Below are 15839 nucleotides of genomic sequence, written 5' to 3' on the forward strand. Positions count from 1 at the left end.
TGAAGGAATATTTCCTAGAGATCCAATCTAAATCTCCTGTGGTGCAGCTTGAGATAATTTCCTCTGGTCATATTGTTTGTTCCCCGGGCCAATATAATAAACCCCACTTAGCTACAACTTCCCTTCAGGGACCATCTGCATCTGTCAAGTGCAGATGGTTGAGCTGTGAAACCAGCTCCTCCCAGAGGAGAGAAAGGTGCTACTTTTACACTGTGGTTCCCATGATCAAATGCCAGTGGGAAAAAATGGGTTATGGTGGTCAGAAGTTTCAGGCTGCCAGGAAATGTTTCCATGCAAGGAGAACCTTTCTGCCAACTGAGGGAATCCATACCCTTCCAAGCAGAAGGAAAAATCATAACTGTCCTTGTAGAAAATGTGAAGGTTTGGAGTGAAAGTCCAAAGTGCTGGAATGCTGAAAGTCCAAAGTGCCAGGATATCCTTGTGAATTTCACTAACCTGCAAGGCCAGACTGTGAAGATAGGATCCTGGAAGCCAAGAAATGCCCTCTTGCTCTGGGGCCTTCCATGCACTGGCAGTACAAGTGAGAGCCCTTCCTCAGCCTTTGCCTTCAGGAAGGCCCTGGTTTGGGCAAAGCCTGAATTCCCCAGCTCTCCTGCTAATGACCCCAGGCTCACCAAGGCTGGTTGGTCTCAGCCCAGGCAAGAGCAGAAAGAAGCCCTTGCCTGGCTTCGTAGTGCCCTGAAACGAGCAACGACAAGAAGTGTGCAGAGAAGAGGCCATCAGCGCTGCACAGCAGCTTCTCTCAGCTGTAAAACACAGAAGATTTAAACACTAAAGTTATGGTTTGGGGTTTGAGTTGTGTTTTGTTTGGAGCCTTTTCCCCCACAGGAAATCCTGTTGAATTTTCCATGGTGCATACCTGGATTTGAATGGTCCATTCTCGGTGCTGCCTATATCAAACTCAGAATTGTTCCTTTGCCCCTCTCTTTCCTCTGTTATGAAACACCATTTCCAGGGGTTGATGGGTAACACCATTTCTCTTTTCTCATCTTGTGCTCAGGAACTGGGAGAGCCGCTGATCCCCCACCCCTGCCCCAGCCTGACCCTAAAATGTTTCTGCAGTAGGATAATGTGGTCATGTTGCCAGTGGCTCAGCTGCCAGCACCAGTGGCAGAGCCCAAATCTCATTCCACCATTGCAAGAGTTCTCCGCCCCTCATCTTGTTCAGATGTGGAGCTCATTTAAATGTTGGGGTTTTTATCTAGCTGCCTGAACAAATAATCCTATGGCAAAGGGAGCTTGAGGCTGTATTTTAGGGATCAAGCAGCAGGTAGAGACAAGACTGGTTTAAAGTAACCTAACTAAGGTAATGTAACTACAGGTGTCATGGAAAGAGGCAGTTGCCTCTATTTAGCTGTGTGTTGTGCCACTTCCATTAGTTTTGGGACCTAATTCAATTGGAAAGAAGGTGGGGTTTTCTTTTTTTTTAATTGACAAGATTAATTATGAGAGTGAACAGGTCCCACATCCTGTAGATCACGTGGCTGTACAAATAGGAGCATGGTTACTGAATCCAAGAGTTACATCTGCCTCTAATCACTCCCATATGCATTCATTTGCATGTTCTGCTACGCCTTACAGTTTCCTATCACGTGGTAATTGATTCATTACTTTGTGTTAAGCATACAGTCACGTGCTGTATGCACACATTAACTGTCCCATATGTTGAACTCATTATGTATATGTTTAAATATTGTATCTCCTGGTCTGCCAGTCCTCCTTTATGCAACACCACACATATGTTGGAGACCTTCAGACTTTAAACTTCCTGCTCGTTAGTTCTGTGTATGATTTGTCAGTTACTTTTTGGAGCTCCTCCTTATTTCAGTTGTGCAACAACTGTAATTAAAGCTGCTGAGGCATAATAAGTGCTTTAGCACTTATTAGAGGGGATGGAAAGAGTTATTCAAAACAACCAATGTCATCACAAACCCTATGTACAGTTGAAGTTATGTCAGACCACAGAAGTTTTGCAATAGTTAAAACTTCATAACTTGCTCAGAAAATGTCACTCTGGCAAAACAAAATGTAGCAGGGAGGGGGCTGAGTTCCTGTAATCTTTCTGCTGAGGAAGTTCACAGGTCAGAAATGAGAAAATATGGAAAGAAGGGTGTGTCACTCTCAAAATCCCAACCTGCAGAATTTTAGAATAAAGACTTTAAAGAATCCAGGGATGCACTGGAGTTTTAATTTCTACAGGAAGAAGATGGGCTTCTTTTTGTATGAATACTTTACACAGCACACTCTAAGATTTACCAGAAACAAGTTGACTTGAACACACTTGTGTGCAAAACAAAATAAAAAGGTTCTCCAGAGGTATTTCTACTGTATGTTTTGAGATGACAGGGTACAGAATTTTATCCTTTGTACCTGTAGTCCCAATGTAACACAGTTTTAAGTTCTACTATATGAATGCCCACCATCAACATGGTGTAGACAGATCTGTGGAATTCAGACCAGCCTCATTTCATACATTGTTCATTGTAGGAACTACTGGCCTGGGGAGAAATAGCTGTACCCTCACTGGCTTTTATCTTCCAAGCCCCAAAAGGAGCAGCTGAAAGTCGTGTTGCATGTAGATAAGAAATAGCCAGTAAAGAGGCTGGGAGTAAGATCTGAGTAAAAGGTGTCTCTCCTAGGAAAAGCTAGTGCTTATGCACAGTATGTTGTGTGCCAGGAAGCAATCCCACTAGAAAAGGAGGCAAATAGTCTTGAGTAAGAGCTTGTCAAACACCTGACCTGGGCTATCCTAGCGGCTGCTCTCTGCATGACTCCTGCTTGGGCAAAGCCAGGCACAGAGTGATTTCTTTCCCACTTGGCACTCTTGAAATTCCCAATTTCCTGAGCGCAGATTCGTCCTCTAGCGTAAACCCTACGGCTGCAGCTGGGCAGACACAAGCACTGCTGATGTACCAGTGTCTGCAAACCACTGCACAAGTGGGCTCTGGGTGTCTGGCTGTTGCCCCTAACATGGACTCCTTACCTGGTGTGCAATGCCAATTCACGCACAGAGGAGAGGAATCTCTATTTCTTTATTCTAGTTTGTGCAGAGTAAGGAGTTAGGTGGTAACCCACAAAACACTAGCTCCCTAGTCACCAAAACTTTACATAATTTATATGTTTTAGCAACAAAAGTATCAGTATTCATTGGCTAGAAGTTGCATAGCTCTCTCATTAATTAGTATGATATCTTCTTAGCTCAGTTTGGTCAGAGCATGGTGCTGATAACACCAGGGTTGTAGGCTCAATCCTCATATGGGTCATTCACTTCAGAATTGGACCTCTTGATCCTTGTGGGTCCCTTCCAATTCTGAATATTCTGTAATTCTAGTGGTTAAGTGTTCCTCTTGCTTATGTTAATTACTCCACATGTTCAGTCTCCTCCTCCTCTTGAGTCAGTGGGTTTCTAGACTTAGTGGCCTGTGAGTCAGTGTTTTCACTCTCCCCCTGCCAATATCACCTTTCACCCAGTTGGCACTTCAGACTGATGAGTTGCCACTGTTTATTCTTCCTTCTGGCCCTATCTTGGGCGTTCTGCCAAGCATCCTTGTGATCTGTTAGTTCACTATTCCATTGTGACCGTTTTCAATACATATATAATCCTAAGTTCCTTTTTTCCTACTCTTTCTCAATGGCTGCAGCTACTGAGGCATATTAAGTGTATAAACAGGGTTTATTGATAGGTAGTTAATCAGTCTGGAAACCCAACATCACAGGGACCACTGCGCCTAACCGGGGACGGGTCTTGCCCTTGCTAGCCCCATGCAGCTTTCTGGGTGTTCCCGAGAGGAAGCTCCCAGCCTCAGCGCCTGCACCAGCTGCCTCTGGCTTCAGCCCGCCCCGGCAGTGCCTTATTGGATTCCCGGCCGAGGGGGTGTTGCCGCCGCGACAGCGACAGGGCGTGCGGGCGCTGATATGCCGGGGCTGCGGAGCGTTGTATAAGAAGGAGCTGCAGGGAGCGGAAGAGAATTAAACGGAACCACGTTTCTCCTCTGTGAGCTGGAGAGGTTAGTGGCTGTTACTTAATCCCTGCTACCTGTAATTAGGATTTGGAAGCAGAGCTTTCGTTTTCTGCTCCTCGCCTCCGCAGGATTGCTCGTCACCGGCGGTTCCCCCTCGGTTGTGGACGATTGGGGGAGTCCTGCAAGTCACGTTGTCCTAGCTGCTCCAAAGACACCCTCCACACCAAAGGGGACGGGGAAGCAGAGGGAAAGGAAAAAAGGGGAAAACCCTTTGTTTGGAATAATGTCCAGGTTGCAGTGAAGCAGAGTACTAGCCTGTAAATTATGTGGAAGTAGCCAAGTAGCATCTTCGAGTGGCCAGGGCACTGCATGGTGAGAGTGTGAGAGGTCATATAAAGCCTTTCCTGCAAACTGGACTTCTTTTTAGAAGTGCTGAGGTTCCTTCCAGTCCTGTGAAAATCCACGTTTACTGTAGCTATTTGATGCTCCCTTCTGAAACAGCAGACCGTCAAGCCGGCTGTACCTCAGTTTACCCATGTGTAAAGTGAGAATGAGAATATTTTCGTTTCATAAAGGGACATGGTGGGACCATATTTCAGACAGCTTTTGGTGGGAGAAAGGTGATTCTTATGTTCTGAGATATAGTACAGACTCTGCATAAAACACATTGACAAGTACTTTATGTTCTAGTCACAGCTATCACTTATCTCTATGTAAAAAAATGAAAAAAGATGCATCAAGGGCTCAATCTACACACAGTCAGAAGACAAGCTCAGCCTTTATATAACTCTTGGCATCCTGCTGAAATTTTGTGTTGGAGCTTGTTAAAAACCCCCAAGCAACCAGTGTTAATTAGGGCAACAGTTTAATTAGCTGATTTTACCCCATTTTTTTTTTTTTAAATTCCTTGTATTGATTTGCCAAATCAACTTTTGTGGAATAAAGATAGTCTTTCAGCTGCTGGATCTATGGTTACAGATGTGAACACAGAATGATATTGTGCAAAAAATCAACAACAGAGTGTTTCAACATCTTTCTGTCATTTGTGTCAATAAATGAGAAAATGAAGACAAATATGTTTCAATAATGTGAATCTAACTTGAAGTTTAATCTTAATAATATAAAGAGCAATGGGTTAATATTTTAAATTATTTTCAGCATATATGATAAGGTTTTACTAAAAACTATCACAGGCAGTGCATACCACTTAGAGAGTAATTATTAATACTTAAATATTATTAGTGTAATAATAATTTATAGTAAAATACTTTACATTGTCTTACTACTGGATCAGGAAACTTCCCTCATTCTCAAATGCTGATTTTTCTGGACTCGTCTCCTTGGGTTTACATCCACATGGTCAAGAACTTTTTTTGCTGATAGAAATCTCTCAAAGAGTGAACTGAGTTAGTGTTTGTGAAGTGCTGGAGTTTTATTCAATGAAGTATGGTTTGTGTTATTCTTAAAGGACTGGCAGTGCTTATTTTGTCAAGCTAGAAAGGAGACTTAACTTGTGTTGTTTTCAACTTCTTATTCTTAGTGACCTCATTATTTTCCCAGTTCTGCTAACTGGATGTTTCAACACCCATTCCTCACCCCGCAAACCCAATGAGCCAAAAAGACCACCACATTAAGGTCTAAGCAACTTCATTTTAAATGTCAAAGGGCAGACTTGTTTTTTTTTTCTTTTGTCATGAAGAATATCTGCTGTATCCACAGACTCTGAAAACTAAGCTCAGCAGAAGAACAGGACCGCTTTGCTTGCTGGACTAAAAATTAACTGGCATTGTCAAAACTACTGAAGATAAATGGAAAAATTAACGGTCCAGTTTTCAAATTAAAATAGTAATCTATCTTGCACCATGGTGTCAGGACTTCTGTAAGATGCAGGACTAGAATGCACATTGGCATTTTTGCTTTTTAATGATGACTCTAAAGTCACTCGAGTATGATCCACCTTGTAATGTTGTACTCTTATGTTGTGCAGATTAGTTGCAGGGAGCTTCTGAGTGTTTGCCATTATCACTGCTGTGGTCTATTGAAGCTGTCTCTGCACTGCCATCCTTAACTAGGTAAGCAACAGGAGATAAGCCTAAACAAAGTTGAGAAGAAGTGGAAAAACTTAACAGAGTTTGGATGGATGTGGTAGTGGGACAATAATGCCCTGAGAAAGGAGTTGCTGTGTTTTACACAGCAGTACAGCAACATCAATGTATGCAGGACTGTGGTTACATTTCTCCTCAAATTTTCAGGCAACCACAGATTTTTCTGAAACTTGAAGGTAGAGCTCAGTGTGTTAAAATAATATACTTTATGCTCATAGTGCAGCTTATCAAGTGAGGCATTAAAAAGGTTTCTTCACTGAGTGGGGAAGCAGTGGGGCTTAGGAGAGAAAAACAGTCTGAAAGCCAAGGCACTCTTGCAGTTTAATCCTGTAGTAAAAAAAAACAACCCAAAAACCAAAACCAAAACCAAAACAAAAAATCAACAAAACCCGACTCTGGATAATCCATACTCTGTTGTAACTTAGCAGAACAAAGGTTGCTGAGCAGCTGTCTCATGCCTCTGGAACTGGCCTTGAACCTTGACAAGTATTCTCTTGCCAAAGTGTGGGACTTACATCTTAAAACTTTATAAAATGGGTGCAACTATAATAAAAAGATAAATATACATATGACTTGTTTCTTCTCTAATCTCTAAGCAAAAAGAGCTTTGGTTTCTTGTCTAACTGAATTTATGTGTTCCTTAGACTAATGTTTGCAACTGAGACAGAGATCTACTGTGGTAGTTAGAAAACATTGCAGAAAACCCACCTGACTGGGAAAGATAATGAAATGCATTTGCTAATCCTGTTCCTCCAGATGAGTACAACCCACCACTTTAACAACATGAGTTGAACAATTAGCATAAAATAGATTTCTACCTTTTTTTAAAGTATTTTTTTCCTTATCATGAAAAAAGAGTTAAAAAGAGCCTGTTTGTGGCAGCTAATGTTCCTGTTATATAAATACTAAGTTAAAGGCTAAACAACACTGGCTAATAAAATGAGAAGTTCTCATGGCTCGAATAGTGTTTACTGTGTTTATTAACTTTCTCTTTCAGTGAAATGTGTAGGTACAAAGTCATCTTTATCATCTAGTCATTATCTCTGTTTTGTGAATGAGAGGACAGAAAAGCTGTCAGAAAAACACGGATTATTGAATAGTCCCCAAATAACAAAGGAAGTAGTAGTACAGGATGTGAGGGGTAAGTTGAGACCACAGTCATTCTAGTTAAAACGTCACGGGTGATTCTTTGCTATGCTATAAGCGATACAGCTTTGTGACCCTTTCTGTTGCTAGGGAAAGCAGACCTTAGTCGGTGTTTACTGTCTTTTGCAGGCTCTGACACGGATTAGCAACAGACTGGTTAGTCTGTTATTTGGTTATTTGATGAGCATAGCGATCTTGGTGGCTTGCTCATACTTGTCTTTGGAGTAATTAGCTGATTTTTCTCATGCAGCACAATTGTGTGCAACTGGAACTGGGATCAACATGTTAGTAGAGATCTCTCTGTGCTTAGTGTTTGGTCTTGGTGATAGGAGATACAAACGTATGTGAAGGATTGAGGTGGGGGGGCGTTGCGGTTTGTTTGTTTTGGTTTTGCTTTTGCCATTAAACCAAATTCATAATATCTTAATGGAGATGGCAGATTAATTTCTGGTTTTCGTCTTCCTCCAAAGCTTTGATTCTTTAGTAGCAAAAATCTGTGAAGTACTCAGATACTCAGATTGGAACATGGATAAGGAGGAATTCAGTACTATTGGTAATTCACTGTTAAGTGATGAGGCTATAAACCAGGGTGGTACACTTCTGGCATTGGAGGGCATCATGGGCTTAGTCTACTTTCATTCTTGTTCAGTGTAAGACAGAGGTAGGCCTGTTTTTGGTGAGTACGGAGTACTTGGATTTGCAGCCCTGGAGTGCAGTATCTGTTAAAAACAGTCCCAAGGCATCTGAGATGTGTCAGGTTTGTCATCCAGAAGTCAGGATAACCAATTCCAGCAGGGTTTCTTTGCCCTAGGAAATGTGTTTTTCATTTGGAATTTTTTTAAGTCTATTTTACGTTTTACTTACTTGCTTAGAGAAGTGACATAGCTGTCCATGCATTTAGCCCAATATTTGCCAATTAATATGTACTGCCTGTTCTTATATGCCTGGCATCTGAAATTAGACCTTAAGGCTGAGGGCTCTTGAATAAATATTTTCAAAATAAGTAGGTTGTTTGCCTGACTCTACTTACTATTTAAAAATAATAGTCTTCTGTGACATGCTTCCAACCCAGTCCTTTTTGAATAGGTCCTGGCAACAGCCTGACCTAGTAATATTCACAATAGAGATATAATGAAGATATAGCAAAAGAACCATGAAAATAGCTGTATTATATGATAATATAAAGGGAGCTCAAAGTGTCTGGTCATTTGTTTTAGTGTACATAAGAGCTTCTTTTTTCCTCTTGCCCTGCAAGCAGGGGATGTGGCCATGTAATTTTCTGGCTGCTCTGAGCCCAGTTTTTCTGATAAGGCTTCATAAGAAAGGGTACCGCTTTCAAGGACACAGCCTTAATTCCTTGGTGTCTTTGAAGAAGTCTGAATTTTACACCAGGGAGATGTATGTATGAGGCACCTTTTTTCCTTTTTTTTTTTTTTTTTTTTTTTTTTTTTTTTGTGTTCATGTACTCAGGCAGAGAGAGCATCCTTCAGAAACAACTGCTGTTCTGCTGCATGTTAAACCATCCCTGTTGCTTGGGATAGCCGGACCTTCCCACCATCAAATGGCCTGTAATATCAGAAACAAAACTTTCCTCTCTTTAAGCACAGGAGGGAAAGTCCTCCTATCCTAGGTGCTCTTAAGTTATCAACTCCTAAGGAAGTATGAAGGTGCAGATAACCCCAGAGTTCAAGTTTCTTTTGGTTAAATGAGTACTAAATGAGATGCCAGCTCTTTATCTTTTGCCCATGGGATCTCATACAGCCATACTGGCAGATGGCCTTTTTCATCAAGAGAATCATTATGAGCAGGAAGAACAGGTGAAGTTGCCAAGTCACTCTCCATCATATTTGGAAAGTCATGGCAATCAGGTGAAGGCTGCAGTGACTGGAAAAAGGGAAACATCACACTCGTGGCAGGGGGGCTGGACTAGATGATCTTTAAAGATTCCTTTCAACCCAAACCATTTTGCTGTTCTAAGTAAAAGAAGTGCAGAGTACATTCCTTTACTGCATGCTCATGATAATTATTTTTATTATACAGTTCCTGCATGATCTTATTTTAGCTTATATGCCTATCTAGAATAAACTTTCCTATTCCAGACTGCAGAACAAATCCATCAGGAGGAAAAGCCATCCAGCCTTATAGCAAGTGTAGTCAAATGACTTGTGATCCCTAAGTTTGACTCAAGCTGTTATTTGGCCCCACTGTTACATTCTTTGTCCAACTCAGTTTGATCCTAAACAAAACCAGTGGGATGGATTATGGCAGACAGTTGTCATTCACATTTTCTGAGCTGCTGAGGTTCTGCCTTTATGTACTCAGGTCTGACCATGAGAGGGGAGAACACAGATTTAGTATCTAATGTCTAAGATGGGCATCTGTAAAAGAGTGACAGCTTACAGATGCCCCCCTGTACTGTTAGTGTTTATCATATTAATGTAGGGTGCCTTCATTTTCCATTTCTAATGATAAATAAAGAAATTTTGTGTTTAAAACCGGTTTTGTGGAGGGGCCGCAGTCATGCCTGAGATGTGGATGGTGGCTTAAATAATAAATATTATGCTCACAGTCTTCTTTCCCAGAAGCTCAAGATGCTTTATTGAGTTTAATTAGCAGAAGGTAAGGAGGAAAGAAGGGATTTAGACAGACATTTTAAAAAGGAGCAAAGCTTAATAAAGTTATGAACAGGGTTGCTGTGACATTTTGGAATTGCATTTATGTTACTACTGGCAGCACAGGATGGTGGTAGCTCAGTAAAGCCACTCTTCAGAACTCAGTGGCCTGTTTGGGTGTTTAAAGAAGTGGTGCAGTTAAGGACATGAACTTGAGGTGGGGACAAAGCTCTTCTCTTACAAGAATAACTGTTAAATCATTTCACCAGAATGATTTTATTGAAGGTCTTTATTGAAGAAAAAAAACGAGATGGGTACAGTCTAGTAAAATCAGGGAAAAAAGAGGGAAATGTTTGCATTATGTTTCAGACGGAAGCACTCATTCCTGGCAGTCTTTTACTTCCATGATCCGATTCTTTTTCTGCCTCTTTTAAAAGGTGTATTTCCCTCTTCCAGTGCCCAGAGTATTGTCTGCTCCTGAACCTTCGCAAGAGCTGTTTTAGTTATTTCTAAATTAGGTGCTTGCACAGATCCTGCCTGTGAAAGGATATTATCCATTTTATAACAGCCACAGTTGTTATAAAGCAATAGTCCACATTGATTTAACAGAGGAAAGAAGAGTGATACTGGGTTCTCTTATCCCAGTTACATGGCCATGCTGGTTCTGAGTAAGTTGTGTATTTAAAATACTCCTCTGAACAGACAGCTTCACTAAAACCTTCTAGCTCACATCTTTAAAGGCAGACTGTAAGGAAATAAAGAAGGCAGGGGTGGTGTTTAAGTCTATCAACCAATTATAGTTATTTTTACACAGATTTTTGGAGAGTCTTTGAAGTTGCCAGCAACTTCACTGGTCCCAAACTGATGAGATTTAACAAAGCTATGATGCTGTTAATATCCTGGCACAATCCATCCTGGACCCTTCTTCAGCTAGTGGCAGTGTGTGTACTCAATCATCAAGTCAGTTAATAATTTTTTGAGTTTTGTATTAATTTTGAATTCAACTTCAGCAACTGAAATGTATGTTTATCTTTCTTTAGACATGTTTTAAATATAGGTAGCTTTGGAGCAGCTTTGGCTAAGTAGAATCTTCTACTTTGCTTGAAGTTGGACCAATTTGATGACAGTTTTTTGGGGTCCTTTTGGAGACTTTATGGAACAATAAATCTGGCGGTGGTGAATCTGTAAAGAGGCAAACAGTTGTAAATAGGAACCAATTTGTAGGTCGTTCTTTTGCTTGTTTATTAACCCTGAGCATGTCAGGTTCTACCTTGGCATGCTTAAAGGTTCAGGTTTTGGCATGCTCAGAGCTGACTGACTGTAGAGTCAAATGAAAATGAATGGTATTTTAGCTATCTTCTTGGCATATAAAACTACCTCTCTTCTTGCAGGAATTGCAGGGTTTGATGTGGGCAAACCTAGGCATTGGGAGATGGGGTTTGCTTTTGCATTGCATTCAGTTATACACAAGTAAAGCATTGTTCTTCCTAAAACACTTCACATGGAACCTAATGTGCGGTTGCTGTACTGTGGGAAGTATGCTTTTAGAGGTTTTCTGTAACCTTCATGAAATTTTTTTAAACTTTTTAATCAAGTTTTCGGTAAGATACCAAATACCCCCTCTAGTAGCTGATAACCTTGGAAAAGGTGTTTGCTTTCTTAGGACAAATTTAACAGATAAGTAGCACCTTGTGCTAAAGCACATTGAATTGCAGACTAACTCTTTATGAGAGAGAGGCTGGCCTTTGAGATTCTTAAGTGTTGTGTTGCCCATTAAGATGAAAAATACTGAGCTCTAAAGTTAGGAGGGAGTAACTGCAATCATTAGTCTTAATTCAAAACCTTCTGGTTTTCCCTTCTCTCAAGAAATTTATGACATGGATAGATTTCCAAAACGTAATGGGAATGGAGAACAACCGTTGCATTTTGCAGATCCTACTGCGTGGCAGATTGATAAAATGACAGAGGTGATAGGGCATCATTTTTAAGATTACAACATCATGCAAAAGTGTATCTATTTCATAACTTATCTCAATCTAGTTATTAATGAAAAAACAATTTTATATCACCCTGTATTTTAGAAGGGTGAACACTTTTTCTTTTTTTCTGGGCTAGGGGATGAGAAAACTAAAAAAAGTACACTTGTCTGACTAGCTAAATTCTGTGTTTATATTGTTTTCTTTGAAGAGAGTATGAGGCAGGCCTTCAGTGTTATGAGTTGCTGTCATGCTAGCAATGCAGGCAGAGGGTTTCATCAGCCATGGTAAGCAGTATCTTTATAGTGACTGCGGTGTGTAGTAGGAGTGCTTTTTTCATTTGGGGAATTCTCAAAATAGGTCAGCCTGTTAGAGATCTGAGATGCAGTGACCTTTCGTGGACCGGAAGATAGGTATCATCTATTGGGTTGAGTCCATAAGGATATTAAAAGAACATGCTTGTAGCTGGATGTGTTTTGTTCTTGTGCATACTAACATTACAGTCAACAGCAAGAGATCTTTCTTAATGGGCTTGTAGGAGTATTCTCATTGAGATCAATGGGATTACTTATGATTAAAGCTAGGCAAGCATATAATTTGGGTTTCAGATTAATTTAACAACAAGAGAAGGAAAAGAAGAAACCTATAGTTTTGTTGTTTGTTGTAGGGCATTGTTTTATATAGATATTTCAGTGCAAACTTTAGTTATAATAATATTTTCTAGATGTCTGATCTGTGTAGGATTTCCTGTCATGAAGAAGAGAGGTTGTAATAGTACCTACCTCTCACTTTGCACCTATTGTCAGTAGGTCTGAGAGTGCTTTACAGAAGAAAGAGGTTTTCACTGTTCTGGAACTGGGGACTGATAGGAAAGGGGGTGTGATTTGCTTGCCTTGGGTCAACCAGTGAACTTCTGTGAGAAAGTAAGAATACAGCCTGGAAATGCAGTTTTCCTGCTTCTGCCCAGCCGAACTCTGCATTCTTTATGTCCCCTGAAGAAGAAGGAGCTTGTAGAAAGGACTGCAGTAAATGGCAGGAAAATGCAGGAGCAGATGTAGAAAGTGAGAAAATATTTCAGAACATTTTTCTGTATTTGTTCATCATAATTTTCAGTTGTGTTGTAGCAAAAGGTTGGAAGCCTCTTCTGACGTCAGATTTTATCTGCAAAGCACTTGTCAGTCTATCAAGTGAGGTGGAGAAGCCTCTTCTCTCAGTAGGTGACACAGCAAAAACCAAATGAGCAACATAAGCGAGGGAAGGGAATGGGCTGAAATTCTTGGTATGTCTCATGGGCTGTCTTGTCACCTACACCTCTTGTGATTAGCTCTGAGCAGTTTTCCCAGAAATGAAGGTATGGGAAAGTAGTTCTCAAAATTTATTTAAAAAAAACAACCCAAAAAAACCAAACAAAAAAAAAACCCACAAGAAGCTCTCAATTTTAAATAGTGTTAAGAGTAAGCACAAAATAGCAGTTCCTTGGTATGAAATAGGTATTTAAGGAGAATCTCAGTACTTAGTGTTCAGACACTTAGCTCTGCAGAGACTACTCTGGGGGCTTTATTGCTCTGCAGGGAAGCTAGGGGACATGGTTCATAGTCCCCAGGGACCTGGCAGGGTTCAGCTTCGTGATAGCTTTAGTGTTTATGCAGATGTTAAGTTAAAAATGTAGTGAAGGATATTTCATGCTTTTCTCCCCACTTTTTTTACTTAGTACCATTTTTAGCTTTATTCAGGGTTATTTTCTCAGGCACAGATCAGTAGTATAGCAATACTGTTTTTTGGTCACCTGGAAAATTAGAATCTGTGAATCACTGATAGCTCCAAACCACTCCATTCTCCTGAATGGACTTCACTGCAAAGTAATTGACTTGCTGCTTGTTAAAATTCTTCTCTCTCTCTGTGTCAAATTCACTTTCAAAAACTGTTATAGATCATTAAAGCCTGAAAGAAATTTTGGGGACATTTTGGCTCTCTTTGCTTTAGGCATATGCTAATTAGCCATATAAAAGCAGTTCTTTGCTTAAAAAGTACCAGTGATGAGGCTGCAGTTATATGCAATTGTTTATTTACCCACCAGAAGTTTCACAAGACATTCTGCAATTCAGTCTAGAGCAGTTCCTGGAAAAGTAACAGTTCAATTTTTTTAAAGGAGATATTTTTATAAAATAAAAACAGGAGACCTTCATGTCTATCTCGAATTAATTTTTCAGGTGCCCCTAAGCAGGCTCAGTACTTTCTTGGGTAGTTTCAAACTTAACAGTGTAGGTATATTGAAATGTAATTTGAGTTTCAAACAAAATGAATCTGACTGAAGGTAAGTCCCAGAGATATGTAGAGAAGCTATTTTAAAAGTGTTTTTCCTCTTCAGACTAGCAACCAAACCTGAATCACAACGGGTGACTACAGGCAAGAGAACAGAACAAAATGGTCATCCTTAGCCATGCATGTACATCACAGACCTGCTGTTTCAATCCTCTGCAATGTGGAATATGTCACATATTAAAACCAGATCTTCTGATTTTTTCAGTACTTCTCATGGTTTTATCTTAGCCATGCATGTACATCACAGACCTTCTGTTTCAATTCTCCACAGTGTGGAATATGTCACATTAAAACCAGCTCTTCTGATTTTTTCAGTACTTCTCATGGTTTTATATTAGTTTTATGAGATGATTTTGTTTCAAATATGGAATTTCAGGCTCTGGAAAGCAGCCATGTGATGGGTGTAAGGACGACTGCAGACTCTGGGGTTAGCAAAACTCTGTTTAAATAAAAGTTTTCCTCCTGCTCAGGTATAAATGCTGGAGACAGCATATCTGGTACAACTGCAGTTCTTTATTATCAACCATCTGCTGAATAGAGTAAAGGTGCTTGTTTGGCAGTTTAACACAGCATCTGTCCATATATCAGTGTAACTATATCAACTTCAACTTTGGCAGTCAGCTGGAAAACCATAATTTAATTGGTAAACCTGCATATAAATGTAAAATAATGCAGGCAGATAGTCCAAGTGGTATTTAAAAGCCAGGAAGAAAAGTCCCCTCTGGCTGTTTCCAAAGTACAGTGGTGCCAGTTAAGATGAGAGATTGTTTTCTGCTGGCAAACCTCTGTGAGCATTGGTGCCTTGAAGTTATAACTCACTCAACAGAGTTGGTGTGCCTGTCAGAAGGATGTGGCCTGGGTTGTGATAGCCAGAGAGATGGGTGGGAGAGATGGAGAGGTGTTGGCAGGGCAGATATTTAAGTCCATAACAAACAACTCTCAAGGAAAATCTACATGGTTGCTCTACTATTTCCATAGTAGAGGTGGTGCTGCTGTTTTCCTCTGAAATGTGGAGAATGTAGATGGTCTTGGCAGGTTTTTGAGAAAATTTCAGATTCTCATTTTATATTCAATTAATGTTTTGAAGAGAAGTGATGAAGAGCACTGGGAGTTACCTTTCTGGCTATCTTTTTCTTGCAGAAGACTTTACTTTTCTCTCTAGGTTGCAGTAAAAGTAGAGCAAAAATAATCCATCATGCTAACTGAATTCAAACAATAAATTTTTTTGCTTTTTTATTTAAGATCTTCAATTGGGAGCCTGTGCAGCGTCTCCTTCCAGGAGGTACTTCAGCATATACAGAAGTTAAAGTGCATAACTGGTTTCCTGCAGAAAAAAAGGTATTTATGCCTTCAAATAGGCTGCTAAATTGGAGTATTTGTGAGTTTTTCCTTGGTAAAAGGAAACCGTAACAACATTAACAGAATCCACTCTGTTTAGCTTCTGCTTTCTTTTTTAGCTCTGGGCAGATGTTTCATGCTAAGGGTAGACAATGAGAGCAAGACGTGGTGACACAGGTTGTAGCATGTACCAACACCCTGAGTACAGCATCCGCCAGGTCTCTGGGTGTTTGAAATCAGAAAGTTAGGGCTGGGAGAAACCTCGGATTTTCATCTTGATGATTTTACAGTGACTGCTGTTGTCTATCTGGTATTTCGGTCTAAACTTCTGTTGAGGAAGGTTCCGCAGCCCTCATC

General features: G+C 40.3%; 1 protein-coding gene across 4 annotated transcripts in view; it reads left to right on the forward strand.

Moving 5' to 3' along the window:
• Nucleotides 1-3875: 3875 nt before the first annotated feature.
• Nucleotides 3876-15839, forward strand: part of BLVRA (biliverdin reductase A) — a 29608-nt gene continuing 17644 nt past the window's right edge. Inside the window, exons 1-3 of one of the 4 annotated variants that reach the window (XM_039715005.1) lie at nucleotides 3902-4028; nucleotides 5971-6055; nucleotides 15387-15481. The gene's annotated coding sequence lies outside the window, so the exon portion shown is untranslated. Of the gene's footprint in view, nucleotides 4029-5970; nucleotides 6056-15386; nucleotides 15482-15839 lie in introns of all 4 variants that reach the window. The other 3 variants (XM_039715004.1, XM_039715007.1, XM_039715003.1) reach the window with 3 other exon arrangements.

This window comes from Passer montanus, unplaced genomic scaffold (assembly GCF_014805655.1).
Source record: "Passer montanus isolate IOZ18808 unplaced genomic scaffold, ASM1480565v1 scaffold32, whole genome shotgun sequence".
NCBI lineage: Eukaryota > Metazoa > Chordata > Aves > Passeriformes > Passeridae > Passer > Passer montanus.